This window comes from Manis javanica, chromosome 2, assembly GCF_040802235.1.
Source record: "Manis javanica isolate MJ-LG chromosome 2, MJ_LKY, whole genome shotgun sequence".
Classification (NCBI taxonomy): domain Eukaryota; kingdom Metazoa; phylum Chordata; class Mammalia; order Pholidota; family Manidae; genus Manis; species Manis javanica.
In genome coordinates this window covers 209,947,653-209,963,470 of record NC_133157.1, presented here as the reverse complement: position 1 = coordinate 209,963,470, position 15,818 = coordinate 209,947,653, and the positions used below count along the sequence as shown (strand labels likewise).

The following is a 15,818-nucleotide window of genomic DNA, read 5'->3' as shown; positions in this document are numbered from 1 at the left end:
GCAAGGACACGGAAAGTCACGTATCCATGCAGGACAGAGGAGAAGCTTGTAAACAGAGACTGGTACCCGCGGTCATGCTCTTTAGCTGCTAATCCTCTGCAAGGACAAGAGAGTTTGTGAAACATGTTTTGTTTCCCTTTGTGGAAATATGTTCTTTCATTAACTCAGCTTCCCTCTGCATTTTACATTCACAGACATGGGCTTTTTTTCTTTTCCTTCTTACTTTTCCTCGCTGAATCCTTCTCACCCCAATTTCCCACCTCTACTAGGATGCCAGAAACATTTTCCAGGCCCTGAGTGGTGAGGGTCAGGGGCTATTCCTGCAGGATGGGGCATGATGGCCTCCGTTTGTCCAAGGATGGTTAAAATTGTGATCTTTAAGAACATCAGGGACACAGAGAAGGTTTTGTTCTGGCCTGACTAGCTTTGGGGACAGGACTGCCCCTCCGAAAACATTCATCTCTCAGTCACTCCAAGCTGCTGTCAAAGAGTGATTTCTGTACCTGTCAACAACCTGGATCATAGTTAAAATCTCTTCTATCTTCACCCCTCTTAATACACCAAGCAATAACAAGTTTTCATTTACGGGGGACTGGACTAAAATAAGTTTCCTCTGTGTAGTGGTTGAGATTATGGTCTTTGGTGTCCAATTGCTTAAATCCTGTCTTTACTATCTAACCATGTGTCCCTGGGCACAATGCTTAACCTCAGATTCCTTAGCAGTGAAATGGGGCAAAATTAGCTGTTTTATGGGGTCCGAGTGACAGTTCAGTGTTATGGTAAATGATGACATTTAGCACAATGGTAGGCAAATAATAGGCCCTCCTTGTTACCCTGCTTATCCCTTAGCAGAAAGTTGAAATCCCCTTGCTCAAGTCCATCTGCAGTGGCCGTGGTGAGAGGAGGGTGGGTTTTGGTGTCGTCAGGTGTGGGTTTAAATCCTGGCTGTGCCCCTCACAGCCCCCATCTTCTCAATCTTTCCCTTGTCACCCTATTTAAATTGCTGATCTCTTGTGGCATCCTTTAGGACCTGTGGGAAAATGAGCGAGCTAAGCTGGAAGGCTCATTTGAGCTGAGGGGTAGTGAATAGTTGTTGATTGATGTGTCAGTATTTTCAGGGAATTTATTTGTATTTTAAACAGAGGCCTTCTATCTTGGAATCCTAGATATTTCTAAGGTTTGTACTCCTTGTTTTCCTGTGAAGGTCAAGACCCCGCAGGTAGCAGCAGAATCCCCATTCAGGTCATCTGATTTCCAGTCCAGAGTTCTCCCTTTGAAAACAGGATCATGATGGGATCTGGGGTTCCAAGGTAGGCAAGCTGAGAAAATGGCTTTGGTCAGATGGATAGATGCAGGGCCTCCTTCTCCATATCAAGCCGGGGCTGAGGGCTGTGATGTGCCTTGAATGGAAGCCCTTACCCACTCCAAATGTGCCACAAAAATCTTCCAGTTACAGGGAGACTGGGGTGGCAGGTTTCAGATTTCCAGATTTCCATTTGATTTTTAAGGTGGTTTTATTTTCCACATTTAAAAAATAAGTTTTGTTAGTTTGCACAGGACAGGATAGATTCTAAGTTACAGGAAAGGCCATTTTTATTCCCAAATCCAGACAGATTTGATTACACCCTCATAGTGAACGAGCTCTTCTTTCCTGAGGGTTCATCTCAGGGACCCAAGATGGCGCCTGCGACTTCTCTGAGCCTTCCTGCGTGCCTGGCTGGATGAAGGGGCCAGGCATTTCTTTCACGTCACTCTCACGTCACTGCCAGTGAGCTGAAAGCATCAAGTACTAGTTGCCCTGAGGGACTGCTTCTTTGAGGTCACTATAAGTTGAAAAACTGAAATGTGAAGGATAATAATAAAATTACCACCTATTAGTGTTGTGGAAAGAATGAATTAATCGTTCATCAGATTGGTGAGGTCTGGGAACAGTCCAAAGGGAATGGAGAATGGGAAGGATATGTTTTGATGGAGGGAGTAGGTTGATTAAAGAAAGATTGAAGAACACTTCTAGAGCTTAAGTTAATTCCTAAAAAAAGCCACTTCTTTGTGGGGAACCTTAGTTTGGGGAACAACCGAGGAACAGAAGGGCAATAGAAGATAGAGGCTAAAGTAAGGAAAGAAGTATTGCTAAAAACAGAGGTGGAGGAAGGTTGCTCAAGTAAATTTCAGTTGCTTTCTAAGTTTGCTAGCATTGACTCCATATTTGAAAACTCCAGGCTTGTTACTTTGAGACCTATTAAATGCCCACTGATACAGTATTTGCCTCTTTGGACTGACTGTGGGAAGAGGTGAGTACTCCACCAACTTAGTTTACATGTATTTTTCACCCCTCTTTCTAGTTCCCAAATAAACCTTCAAGCAGGAAAGAACACACAGACCTTGACCCAATTTGTGTCTAACTAAAGCAGGACTGTGGGAGTCCAGTGCCTATAAATCAGTTTTCTAATCTGAACTCCTCAAAGAAAATCTAACCCCCAGACAGTCCCCTCAGCCAGAGTTCATACACACTGACCAGCCCTTTGAAATTCTGTCTGCAGATAATGGTATTCACTGCCAGCCTGTCTTACTGAGAGAATCCTGTTGTCTGTGATACAATCCAGAAGAATTCCCAAGGTGGCTGATGAGATTTGCCTGATTTGCCTTTTGGAGGAAAAAAAATATAACAAGGGCTATAACACATTTCATATTACAGAGATCTTTAATCTTGCAATCCAAGATATTTCAGGATTCTAAAATTAGGAAGATGATTAAGTCTTCAAGTTCAATTTAGAATGAATTGGCCAATGAGAATTCAAGTACCACCCTCTCCTCCACGGAATTTTTTGATGGGTTTTTCTTAACTCTGAGATCCAACCAGATTTTAGGCTGCAAATAGTTCACACGGGATTGTCAGGGGCCCAAGTCAAGAGCAGTCTGGGGAAACAGGGTGAGGAAAGTCTACATGTATGTATGTATGTGTTCGTTCTCCAAGTTGTGTATCCAAATCATAGTTTTAGTCTGTGATACCAGGAACACCTGGAATGCTTGCTTAAAGTGTGAGCTTAAAATATTCCTAGGCTTTATCTAATCTGCCTGGATCAGGAAGTTAGGGGAAAGGTGGTTCACTAGAACTATACATTTTATACAATTATCTCCATGTGATTCCAATTCTAATCTCCAAGGATTGCTTTTAATGAGACTCAGCTCCTAAGATTTCCAGTATCTGTTTATCTCCAACCTAAATTTCAAATTCTTGGGAGAGGAAGACTATGATTGGTTTCACGTTCCAATTATCTGTTGCTGTGTAACAAATTACCTCAAAACTTAGTGGCTTAAAACAAAGATTTTATTTTATCTCATGATATATGGGTCAGGAATCCGGGCAAGGCTCTGCCAGGGAGCTCATGCATCATCAGCTGGTGCTGCGGAAATGCGGCTGAGGATCTCCTTCCAGGTGGTGCATTCACGTGGCTAGCAGGTTGCACTTGGTTGTCAGCTGGGAGTTCAGCCAGACCATCAATGGGGAGATCTCAGTTTCTCCCCATATAGGCCTCTCCATAGGATTGTTTGGCTTCCCCACAGCACGGCAGCTGGGTTCCAAGAGCAAATGTTCTAGGGTGGAAGCTGCAAAGCTTCTGATCTAGCCTTAGATGTCAGACAGCATCACTTGATCAAGAAATTCACTAAGAACCACACAGATTTAAGCATAGGCAAAACAGACTTACCCTCTTGATGTGAGGAGTAGCATGTTCACAGCAGGGAGGAAAGGAATCAATGGTGGCCAATTTTAAAGACTTTCTACTGTTTCTTACTTGGGTCAGTTGTCAATTCCCATCAGTCGTGGACACAGGGAGAACATTGTACAGAGTTAGCCACTGGAGGCCCAACCTGGCATACTGAGTAGGGTACCCATGGAAGGGGCATTGTTATAAATCTTGTACACACTCTAAGGGTTGTCTGATTATTATATAATCTTACAGGCCATCTAGTCTGAGTGTTTACTGAGGATTAGATACAGCCTTTGGGCATTGGTTAGTTAGACATATGACCAAGCTATGGCTCTTTGACCCAGGAATGGATAGAATGTTGAAATGAATTCATTTCAGTGATGGTGGCCTATGAGGCTATCCACTCCTTCCCCTTGCCTAGAGTCCTGGGGATGCTGTGGTTCCTGCTGCTTTTCAAGCTAGGTTTGCCAACCCTCCCTTTAATTCCATGAACCACCTGTATTTTTTCAACACTTACCTTTCTAAATAAAATCAAATTGTATTTCTTATGTGGATAAAATGAGAGTTCCTGTGGCCAGGATTCTTACCTGGCCCTGGTTGACTAGCTCACTGCACACCTGTGGACAATAAATGGCTATTGACTCTATATAAAGAGCCCTGCCCAGTGCTCTGGGCACCACATGGTGGCAGGGCTGCAAGGCTGTAGGAGAGCAGAGCAGAGGCTGGAGTGGTGGCAGCGCCGAGGACAGAGGCCGAGACCAGCTTGCTGCATGCAGACTTGCTCTGAGTGAATTGAATTCTAGTGACTGACCTGCCACCTGGAAATAAAGTTGGGTATAACCCTTTCACTCCCAAGAACGTTTTGCTGTCATTTTCTTTGGTCACATTGAATCCATAGTGAACTTGCCCAGGGCTGAAACCCATTGGCAAGACAATTGGCGAAAGTCAGCAGAGTTCATTATTGACCAAGGAAAAAGACAGGCTGCCCTTATGGGAGGGGTGCTTCAGCGGGCTGCCCCTGTGAATGGGGAGACAGTGGACCATCCCCCAATGGGTATGTGGTCTAAGGTGGCTTACCTCCTAGAGGACTGGGTCCCACCCCAGGACTGGAGGCAAGTGGAGGTGACACCTGAGGCTGTAGGGGTGGCCCTTGGTATAGTAAGCAGATCCTTTGAGAAGCAGAGTGCCAGGAAGGCAGTGGGGACTGTGGGTTGGCTGCTTCTCACAGTATTAAAAAAGTCTACAGAGGAGACCCAAGAAATGGTGGCACAAGAACGCGAGCTGCAAACCTCTGTGGATTCCCTGAGGAAGGAGATGGCATTGATGTGGGAGGAGGCAGCACGAGAGCCCCAGCAGCAAGGTGACATTGGAGACGAGACGGCAGTGCTGCCAGGTGTTCTGAAGGAGGAAGAGACCATCAAGGAAAAGGACAAACTCCTGAGGGAAGCACAGGCGGAGGTGGCATGAGAACGTCAGCTGCGAAGCATTGAGCTGAAGGTAAGAGACCTTCTGAAGACAGAGCTGGCACTGTTGTGAGGCACTGTAGCAGAGGAGGCCCTCAGGGGAGGGGAGAGAAAGGTGCCATCAGCCCCAGAAATTGTGGAGCTGGGGAAGGATGAAGGGGTGGTGCCGGAGGCACTGGCCCCTCCCGTACTGAAAGCACACCCAGTGGTTGTAAAGGAAATAAAGACCCAGCAGCTGAAAGTTCCCCAAGGAGAGGAGCAGCCCCCTCCCCAGCTTGTGGAGCATGCTATGATCCGCCCCTATACTCAGGCTGAGCCGGTGGCTGTGGGACTTAGTGGGTGGATGGAATTGTCCTGTCCGGATCAGAGATGGGAGAGCTGTCTTCCCTGACAGTGCAGCCCACCTTGAGGCAGTGATTACAAAATGCGAGGTGACACGTACAGTAGCTGAAGCAATGAGAACCCGGAAAGAAATAAGACCTGTTACTCTCAGGAGGAATTTGAGGGGCCTCATGAGGGTTACGAGGACCCAGATGTGGGTTGATTTGATACAGGCAGGAGTAGATGGAAGGAAATTAGATGGGAAGCCAAATAGGATGTTACTGGAGCTATGGCAACAGCTGAAACCAGAGCAGCAGTTCCAGCCATTAAGATTAAGATCAAAGAGGCAGAGGTCAGAGACAGAGCCATGTGTCTGCAAGACTTTTTGCTGGAGAGGCTGGAGAACAATGTTCGAGCTTTCTTGCACAGGGACCATTGCAGAGGACTAAGGGCACATAGATTGAAAGGAGAGAATCCTGGAGGGGTGGAGTGTGGATAAAATGAGAGTTCCTGTGGCCGGGATTCTCACCTGGCCCTGGTTGACTTGCTCACTGCACACCTGTGGGCAATACATGGCTGTTGACTCTACAAAAAAGAGCTCAGCTCAGTGCTCTGTGTGCGACACGGTGGCAGGGCTGCAAGGCTGCAGGAGAGCAGAGGCTGGAGTGGTGGCAGCGCCGAGGACAGAGGCCCAGAGGCACAGACCGACTTGCTGCATGCAGACTTGCTCTGAGTGAATTGGATTCTAATGACTGACCTACCACCTGGAAATAAAGTTGGGTATAACCTTTCACCCCAAAGAGTGTTCCGCTGTCATTTTCTTTGGTCACATTGAATCCATAGCGAACTTGCCTGGGGCTGAAACCCATTGGCAAGACACTTACAACCAAAAGACCCTGAATGATGCAAATAAACTAATAAGCATATGAATATTCCAAGTAATACAAATCAAAACAAGTATTTATAGCCTATAAAATCAACAAATTTAAATGATATTCAATTCAAGGATATAATGAGACAGGCATTCACATGAACTTTCACTGAGATTCTTAACTGGTGTTTCTTTTCTGGAAATTATTTTTTATAACAGGTAACAAGAGAATTAAAAAAAATTCATGCCTTTGGTCTAGCATTTTTGCCTCTAGGCATTTGTCCTAACAGGAGAACAGGAGACGGAGATAGAGACTTATGTAGAAAGTGTTCAGTGTTGTGTTATTTATAGTAACAAGAAATTGGAATTTGCTTGGATATCCAGTATGTTGGGAGGATGGTCAAGTAAATGAAGGAGATGGTATCAAGTCATAGTTAAAAGTATAGGCTCTGGAGTTGGTCAGCCTGGCTTCAAGTCCTAATCTACATCTGACTGCTGTGCTATCTTGGACCGACTGCTTATCTAATTGTGGCAGCCAGCCTTCCAAGATAACCCTCCCCCCTTGAGATCTGCTTCCTGGTATTCCTGTCCTCCTATAGTTCCCTCTCACGCTGGAGAGGCTGACCTGTGTAACCAGTAGGATATTGTGAAAATGATGGAATGTGGTTTCTGAGTTGAGGTCATGAAAGACATGTAGCTTCCACCTAGTTCACTTCTGGATTAGTTACTCTGGGGGAATCCACTTGCCATGTTGGGAGGGTATTCAAGGAACCCTATGGAAAGATTCATCTGCTAAGGAACCAAGGTCTTCTGTGAGTGAACCATTCTTGGAAGTTGATCTTTCAGCCTTAGTCAAATCTTTAGATAAAGAATGCTGGATGATTGGCTGACATCTTGACTGCAACCTCATGAGAGACTTCCAGCGGGACCACTCAACTGAGTCACTCTGAAATTCCTGGCCCACAGAAACTGTGTGAAACAATAAATGTGTATTGTTTTAAGCTACCAAATTTTAAAGTAATTCGTTATGCAGCAATAGATAAGTCATTTAACTTCTCTCAGCCTCAGTTTATTCATTTGTTAGGTGGGGGCAATATTGCCTGTTTTAGCTTTTTTGTGCAGAACAAATAAGGTAAATGAAAACTTAAGGTCTACCATCCTTACCTAAAATCTCAGGATCAAGATGTGTTTTGGTGTAAAAGATTTTTCATCTCTAATTAAAGTAACAAGATGCACTATATACTACATATTCTAAAATACCCACTGGGATCTGGTTCAGCATGTCATAATCAAATGATAATATTCCTGCATCAAAATGTATGAGTGTGCACCTGAAGTAGGAGAAATAGAGACTCAAAATAATCTCATGTCAGTTTTTGCCATCAGGATTTGCTGCCAAATGAATTTGCTGCAAATGTACAAGAAGGAACAAAGAAGCAAAACTAGTTGACAGAGTTTTTGAGATTTGGGAAGTGTGATAAGGGATTGTATGGTTTTATCATCCTACATTGATTTCTTCCCGAACACTGGCTCTCTGTTGTATCTAGTTGGTACCTGGTTATCTTTTCTCGTTCATTTAGATTGATGATGAGGAGACTAACATGGTCTCCACTGTTCCTGGGAAACCCAAGGAGTGGTAGGTCAAAGCACTGGAAAAACCAGAGTTCCAACAAGAGGATCTCTTTTCTCATTAATTTAGTTCTCATTTCTGGACCAGCATCTGATAGTCATGACCCCAGAGGAGACCAGTGAATCATCCAGTCATGGGGTTTGGAGATGATTCAGCAAGATCCAAGTGGTGTCAGGAGTGCTTTTGGCTGAAGTTCTCAAAGGTACTGATTTCACATCCAGTTATGCAACTGGCCCTGAGGCTCACACTGTGGTACAACCTGATTCTCTCCCAAACTAGCATGTGAGACAAGGCCCTCACCTGGTGGGGCATGATCCCCTGGTGGATCCAGGCCCTGGGAGTCCAGAGAAATTGTTCCTGCCCAGATGGTTCTCTTTCTTCTTTTCAGAAAGTGAGAGATGGACTGAGCGCCACCCCTGTGAATATTTACCCTCTCAGCATCATCTCTTCCACGGAACCAGGGGCAGGGATTATTTGGGGGAACCTGAAATAGTTTCCATGTCAGATCCTCTTGATGTGTTGTCTATCTTCATGGTGTGAGCAGGGACTTCTCCAGGCTGCACAAATTCTTAATGTCCAACCTTCAATAATTACAGATTCATTCAAATGGAGTAAGACTTTGTCCCCTGTTCTTCTAGGCACAATAATGTACTAGCACTAGAAACCTTGAGCTTGGTTTCAAAGTTCCATCTCTGCTGCTGACTATAAACTTGGCCAAGTTGTTTTGTCTTTCTGAATTCATTTTTATCCATCAAGCTGGGGGGAAAAGGGGGGGATCTCTGTTAGCTTTAATAGTCTATAATTATCTTTGAGGCAGCTGTCTATGAATTCCTTCCCTTAACTCTCCATCCAACAAATATTTGTTTGATACTTACTGTGTGTACTGTTCTAGGTATTGATGATAAATTGTCCCTGTTCTTAGTTTATATCCTAATGTGATAAAGCAGAAAATATAAATCTTAAAAGAGGAAATGGGAAGTAGTGATAAGTGCTACTAGGAAAATAAAGCAAGAGAAGGGACTAGATTGTGAATGTGGGGTGGTGTGGTGGAATATTCATGACTACTTTAGATGGTGGTCAGGGAAGGATTCTTGGAGGGGGTGGTGATATTTGATAAAACTATTGATTACTCAAAAATATTTGTTGAAGGTATGAATGGACAAGAAAGAGTTAGTATCTGGTGGAAGAACACCCTACATAGAGGAAACAAAATATAAAGATCCTGAGTTGGGAATGACCTTGGTATATTTGAAGACTAGAAAGAAGGCAGTGGAACTGAAGCATAGTGAGTAGAGTGAGTGGTCAGAGAAAGCCAAGGTAGCCAGGGCCTTGCAGGTCAGATTAAAGAGTTGGGTTTTATTCTGAGTGCAAAGAGAACTATTAGCAGAGTAACATAATGTGATTTACACTTTAAAAATATTATTCCACAATATACCACTTACCACTCATTAGAATGGCTAACATGAGAAAAACAGACAATATCAAGTATTGTTAAGGATGTGGAGCAACTGGAACTCTCGTGCCCTGCTGGTGGGAGTAGGAGTTGGTATAGTAAGTTTGGGAAATGAATTGGCCATGTCTATAAACCTGAACATATGCACACCCATGAACCAGCAATTCCATTCCTAATTATACACTCAATGTGCCGACATATGTTCACCAAAAGATATGCACAGGAAAGTTCGTAATAGCCCCAAATGGAAAACTATACAAATACCCATCAAGGGTAGAACAGATAAATGAATTGTGATATATATAGTTAGACAATTGAATACTATAAGCAACAAAAATAAACAAACTCTAACTACACATAACAACATGGATGCATTTCACAAACCTGATTTGAGCAAAAGAAGCCATACTGGAGTTCAAACTATCCAATCTCATTTGTATGAACTTCATAAAGAGGCACAAATAATCTAAAGTGCTGGAAGTCAGAATAACGGTTCCTTTTGCAGAGTCTAATAACTGGCAGGAAGTGTGAAGGGCCCTTCTGGGGTTTCTTGATCTGGAGGCTGGTTACTCAAGTGTGTTTGATGACTTTCTCTAATCATCCCTTTACTATTGCTTCCCTAGGGTAAATGGGCCTTGAGCCCAGAGAGAGGGGGTAAGGAAGGTGGGAGAACATTTATCCCAGTCCACCACAGAGCACTGTCTGCTTGCCCATTTACAAGTGCAGTTTTCTCAAGAGTGGTGGGCAGAAGAGATCCATCCATTAATCAGGCAAGGACATTGTAGCTTTGTGACCTGCCCAAGATCCCTCTTTCTATAGGAAGAGCTTAACCTCAAATTCAGATCCTTGGCTGCTTTTCCTGAAGCCCACTGCTCTTTCCATTTCTCCAGGCTGCCTTTCTGGATGGACCAACTACGCTCTCAGGCTTGCTTCTAAAAGTATGACTTGGAAATGTTACATTTGCATTTGAGAATCTGAAACTAATCTAAGAAAGTACAGTGCTTCAATCATTATTTTTACAGAGACTTATACCTAATTATGTCTTTTAAAAATGCAATTTTTTTATTAAAGGGATGAAAATATTATAAGTGAAAAAATAAAATGTTGAAGGCCCATTAAACTTTGGGGAAAGAAATGGTAGTTTTCATTGTTATCTTCTCTCAGTCCCATTGCATGGACATACAGAATTGTGTGTATGACACATTTTTGCTGTAACCACAGAATTTCGTGAATTTTCAGTTACTGAATAATAAAAGAAATCATCATGCTAGATGAAAAGAATGAGGCAATTTTGAGGGCAAAAATATTTCCTTGAAGAATTTTTGAGAAATTAAAGCCTTGATACCATTCACAGGACTGAGCCCTGATGGATAAGAGAATTATCATGCCTTCAGCATGAAGAAGCTGGTCACTGCTTCCATGGGATGAGGAGCTGGTGGCTCTGTGCCTGAGGTCTGCTGAGTCTCTTGTCTCTGCATATCTACAGCTATAGCTAATAGCTAAGCATTGTTTGTTAATAGACAGGTAAGAGAGTTCTCTTTTTGGCCAGTTGAAAAGAACAGGGAAGAAAACAGCATCCAGGATTGACCATGGGGTAGCCCTGTGCTACCATTTTTCTTGTTACCTGATTGAGTGGAGGCTGTTTATTCTTCTACGTGCAACCGATGTCTTGGTCTAGAAGAGGAGCTAGAATTTTTCAAGGTGGGAAATGATTGAGGGGATTTAAGCAAGGAAGGGATCTGGCCAAATTTATCTCTGAGAAAGATAGATGGCTCTATTGCTCCCCTACCCCTCTCAGATCGTCCCTCTGCTCCAGACTCCTGGAGGCAGGGGGAGAGCGAGAGAGGAGAGGCAGTGGGGCCAGGGAGGCTAGTCAGGGGGCCTCTGCCTCCCTTCCAAAGCAAGTGTGAAGCGTCACCGTCTCCTCCCTCCCATCCTTTCGGCTATCCTTTCCATTGTAAATTTAAATTTAAAGTGTCATTGACATTTAAAATGTCACCATACATTTTATTTTATATGTGTTATTACCCCACCATTCACACTCTTTTTGCTTTATATGCTTTTCATTTATAAATCATAAAATTGTCTTAAGTGCTTCCTCTTCCTCAAGCCCTGAGGAGGAGGAGAATATCATAATTCATAAAATATAATTGGGGTGGCCATGTCCTAGGGAGCAGAGTGATTTGCCTGGGGTCTTCTTTCCTGTCAGAAGATCTGCAAGGTGGCGCATCAGGATTCAGTGCTCTCAGCATCACCTCCAATAAGGAGCCAGGGGTAAAGACAAGGGTCTGCTTGGACACAGAGATGTGAAGACCTGTGCGCTGGGGCCACTCCCCATCATGGATCCTTAGAATGAGGGACAGGAGAAGGAGGGAGGTGGGGGATTAACTCGTGGACATGGTCCAACCTGCCATGTAAAGGGGTGGGCTGGTGCAGGAGGTGGCGCACAGTTGCAAAAACTGGGTCACCTTTATCCCGTCTAACATTCTCATTTTATGGGCAGGGAAATGAAGGTCCAGAGGAGGGAGTAAATTACAGTAATTGTTATAAGTTGTTGAGTGCTGGCTACTTTATGGTTGTTACCTTTTTCAGTCCTTGTGGCCATCCTGTGAGGGAGTGTACTAGTTTCTTGTGGCTGCTGTAACAAATTGCCACAAACTTGGTGACCTAAAACACGAGAAATTATTCTTTCATGGTTCTGGAAGTCTGAACTCAAGGTGTTGGTAGGGCTGCCCTCCCTCCAAGGCTCTAGGGGAGACCTCCTCCTCGCCTCTTCCCGCTTCTGAGGGCTTCAGGTGTTCCTTGGCGTGTGGGCTGCGTAACTCCCTGCCTTCATCTTCACGTGGCCTTCTCCGTGTCTCACCTCCCCCTCAGTCTTCCTCTTATAAGGACACTTGTCACTGGATTTAGGGTCTGCCCAGATAAGCCAGGATTATGTCCTCTTGAAATCCTTCATGTAAGTGCATTTGCAAAGACCTTTTTTTCCAAATAAGGTTATGTCTTTTGCAGGGCCATGATTCAATCTGCTACAGAGTGATATAATCATCATCTCATTTACCAACAGGGACACTGATGCCCAGAGAGGTTAAAAGACCTTCCCAAGGATATACAGCTTGGAGTCCATAGCCACCGCTTTCTACAGGGCACTATATTTAATAACAGAAATATTAATAATAGCTAACCCCCAGATAGCACTTATGTAATTCATTTAATCCCCTGAAAAACTCCATGAGGAGGCAAATTTTAGAGATGAGGAAACTGAGGAACAGAGTGGTGAATTAATTTTTCCAGGGCCACACAGCCAATGAAGAGCAGGGTGAAACCCAGGGACATTGTCCTGATCTGTCTTACAGGGTCCTCCACAGACATGAAAGGTTACCACACACCATTGTTAGAGATGTTGGCATTGGTGGCTGGGGAGTTTTTAAAGGGGTTCTGAAAGATGGGCCCCAAAGATCTAGTGGGAGAGACAGTCTATAGGCAAGACTGTGGCTCCATGGAACTTGTGGAAACCGCCAGGGCAAGAAGCGACCTTCTGTGACTCAGGAGGTTTCATCTCCTGGCTGGGAGCTCCGCAGCAAACTCCCCCATCTTTCTGTTTTGACCTTTGCTGCTGACGGCACAGGCATGCTGCAGGTGAGCCAGGCTAGCAACTGCTCTCTGTCTTCCTAGCTCCCCATCCCCGACCCTTTCCCCATCTGAGGAGCGGCCAGTTCCCTGTGGATTCTGGTTTCAGTTCCGGTGCCTCCTTGTTACCTGCACCCTTCCCTCCCTCTGCTCCTCACTGTTTAGTGAGTGGCCACTGCTCATGTCCCTCCCGGGGATGGGAGTAGCCCCCTGTCTAAACTCTCTGGGCTTCTCCATGCTTCTGCTGACTGCCTGCAGAGTGAACTTCCTATAGCACTCCTGGACAAAGACCACTGCCCTCCCCCTGGCCAGTCCACCCCTCCCACCCCCATCCCCCACCACCATTCCAAACACTTACCTTCCCTCTCTTTCTTGCTGCATCCTTAAGTCCAGGCTGGCATCCTGGACTGCCACTCAGTCATTTCCTCATTCACCCATTCAGCAATTCTTGGCTGATTTTCTTCTGTCAGGTGCCAGGGAAATGAATGTGAGCCAGGCAGCCATATTCTCCACTCTCATGGAACTTCCATTTGGAGCGTGTGTGTGTGTGTGTGTGTGTGTGTGTGTGTGTGTGTGGTGGTCATCAACTAAATAAACTCATGGAAGCAAATAAAACAATAAATTATTGTAATAGAAGGTAAGAAGGGAAGAGTGAGAGATTGTCAGGTGCCAGGAGTGGGAGAGAAGAATGCAGTGGGTGGAGGGCGAGTAAGGTGGTAGGAAGGGTGCTGAGGAGGTGCCCCCAGGTTCGTAGTAACTGAGCCAGGTAATGGAAATACAATGCTTCTTTAGTAAAAGGGCCAAGCCATTAGTATTCTTAGTTTTGCCCTTCAGATAAGTAAGCCAAATAAATCTGTACCCAAAGTGGGGATTAACTCTGTTTTCTTCTTGAACACTACACAGAAGATAAATGTCTCAGAGACTCTGCTAATGAATTCTGTTTTTCTTCCTGGGCTGATCTTGAGCGTAGGTCTCCACATTACTTTTTCTTCCATCCCCTTTCAGGAGGCTTGGCTTTGCAGTCGTCCTGAGGTGGCCCTTTGGTCTCACAATGTGGGCAGGGCTGACAGGTCTTTTGGGGAAACAGCAAAGATAGCTTCTGCTTTTGAATAGGACAGGCCTCTATGCCTACATCTTCCTAACTTAGAAACACCTCAGATTCCTGAATCCCTGTCTGTGTCCTCAAAGCACCATTCTCTGGGCTGTCGCCTTGTTATGGGAGCGTTACCAGGGAATTCTGGATGGCAGGCCCTGGCATTCTAATTAAATCAAATAAGTGAAATGAAGAGGAAGAGAGACTCATGGATATCTTTAGAGAAAACAGAACCCAATTCCCCACATGAAGAGAAAACATGACATTTGAACAGGAGCCTTGAATTCCTATAAGCTTGCGTGTGGGCTGACATTTCGGGAACCAGCCCCCTCCCCCGTGGCATCCTCAGCCTTGGATTTTGCTCAGCATTGGCTTCGCCTCTTATGACGCGTCACCCCAGAGGTTTATGTTGGCATTCTGAGGACAGGACGCTGTGGGCATGTTGTGCCAACAGATCAGTTCTCTCAGGTACTTTCTCATGCGTGACCCTGAGCTTCTCGTGGACCCTAATTCCTTCATGATTGGCATTTGGCCAGCCACCTTGGACTGTTGGGAAGCTGCAGTTTGTGTACATTGACTTTGGAATCCGTTGAAATTTGCTAGTCCCTGTGACATGGTTTAGTTCCATTCAATACGCATGTACTGAGTGTGTTTGCAGTGCCAGGCCCTGAGCTGGAGTGGGAGATGTGGAGATGAAAGACGCAGTCCCTGCACACACAACGCTCCTGATGAAACGGGGGCAACGAGGATGAGTCCTGGCCATGTGGCACAGTGGGTCGGGGGCTCATCCAGGATGCCTTCTTGTGGGAGACGGTATCTGTAGGGGGCTGAATAATGCCTCCCCCCAAATTCATGTCCACCTGGGAACTCAGAAGCTGACCTTATTTGGAAATAGGGTCTTCGAAGATGTAATGAAGGTAAGGATCAAGATGAGATCATACCAGATTAGAGTGGGCACTGGGTAAGAGACAGAAAAGGACAGAAGAAGGTCCTGTGATGGTGGTTGCAGAGATTGGAGTGACAAGCTAAGGAATGGCAGTTTTCCAGGAGCCATTGGAAGCTGCAAGAGACAAGGAAGGATTCACCACTAAAGTCTTTAGAGCTGCCAACACCTTAATTTTGAACTTTGAGCCTCCAGAACTGAGAGAGAACAAGTTCATATGTTAAGCTCCCAGACTGTGGTAATTTGTACAGAAACCCTGGGGCACCAATGCAGTATCTGAGCAGAGCCCTGAAGGATGACTGCCTGAGTCTTGCCACCTGCTCTCCCATCCCTTGTCCTGCTTGAGCACATTGAGATAGAGAAACTCCATCGGCCTGTGAGGTCCCTGACAGCAGGCACCACATTCCCCTCCTTGTTCACTCCCTGACCCCCACGCTTACCACCATGCCTGGCACGCAGGGGTTTCTGGTCAATATTTGTTGAATGAATGAATAACCATGTGAATGAATGAAAGAAGAAGAGGGCAGTGCCATCAGAGGTGGCTTTGTCAGCAAGCTGCAGGAAACGGGTCCTCAGGTTCAAAAGCTGTGGCAGTTGGAGTGGAGGGGCTGTTTCGGGTTGTTGGGTCAGTTGCTGCTCGTTGGTAGAAGGTGTTTAGGGAAGTTTTCACTGGGGTGCGGACTAGCCAGTAATAAAGACAGAGAACT

The 15,818-nt window shown here is 45.1% G+C and overlaps 1 long non-coding RNA gene across 2 annotated transcripts in view; it reads left to right on the top strand.

The window, feature by feature from the left end:
- LOC108409632 (uncharacterized) overlaps positions 1-15,818 on the top strand; it is a 192,278-nt gene that overhangs the window by 151,442 nt on the left and 25,018 nt on the right. For both annotated transcript variants that reach the window (XR_012128488.1, XR_012128487.1), the window contains one exon: positions 8,065-8,197. This is a non-coding gene — a long non-coding RNA (uncharacterized lncRNA). The remainder of the gene's footprint in view (positions 1-8,064; positions 8,198-15,818) is intronic.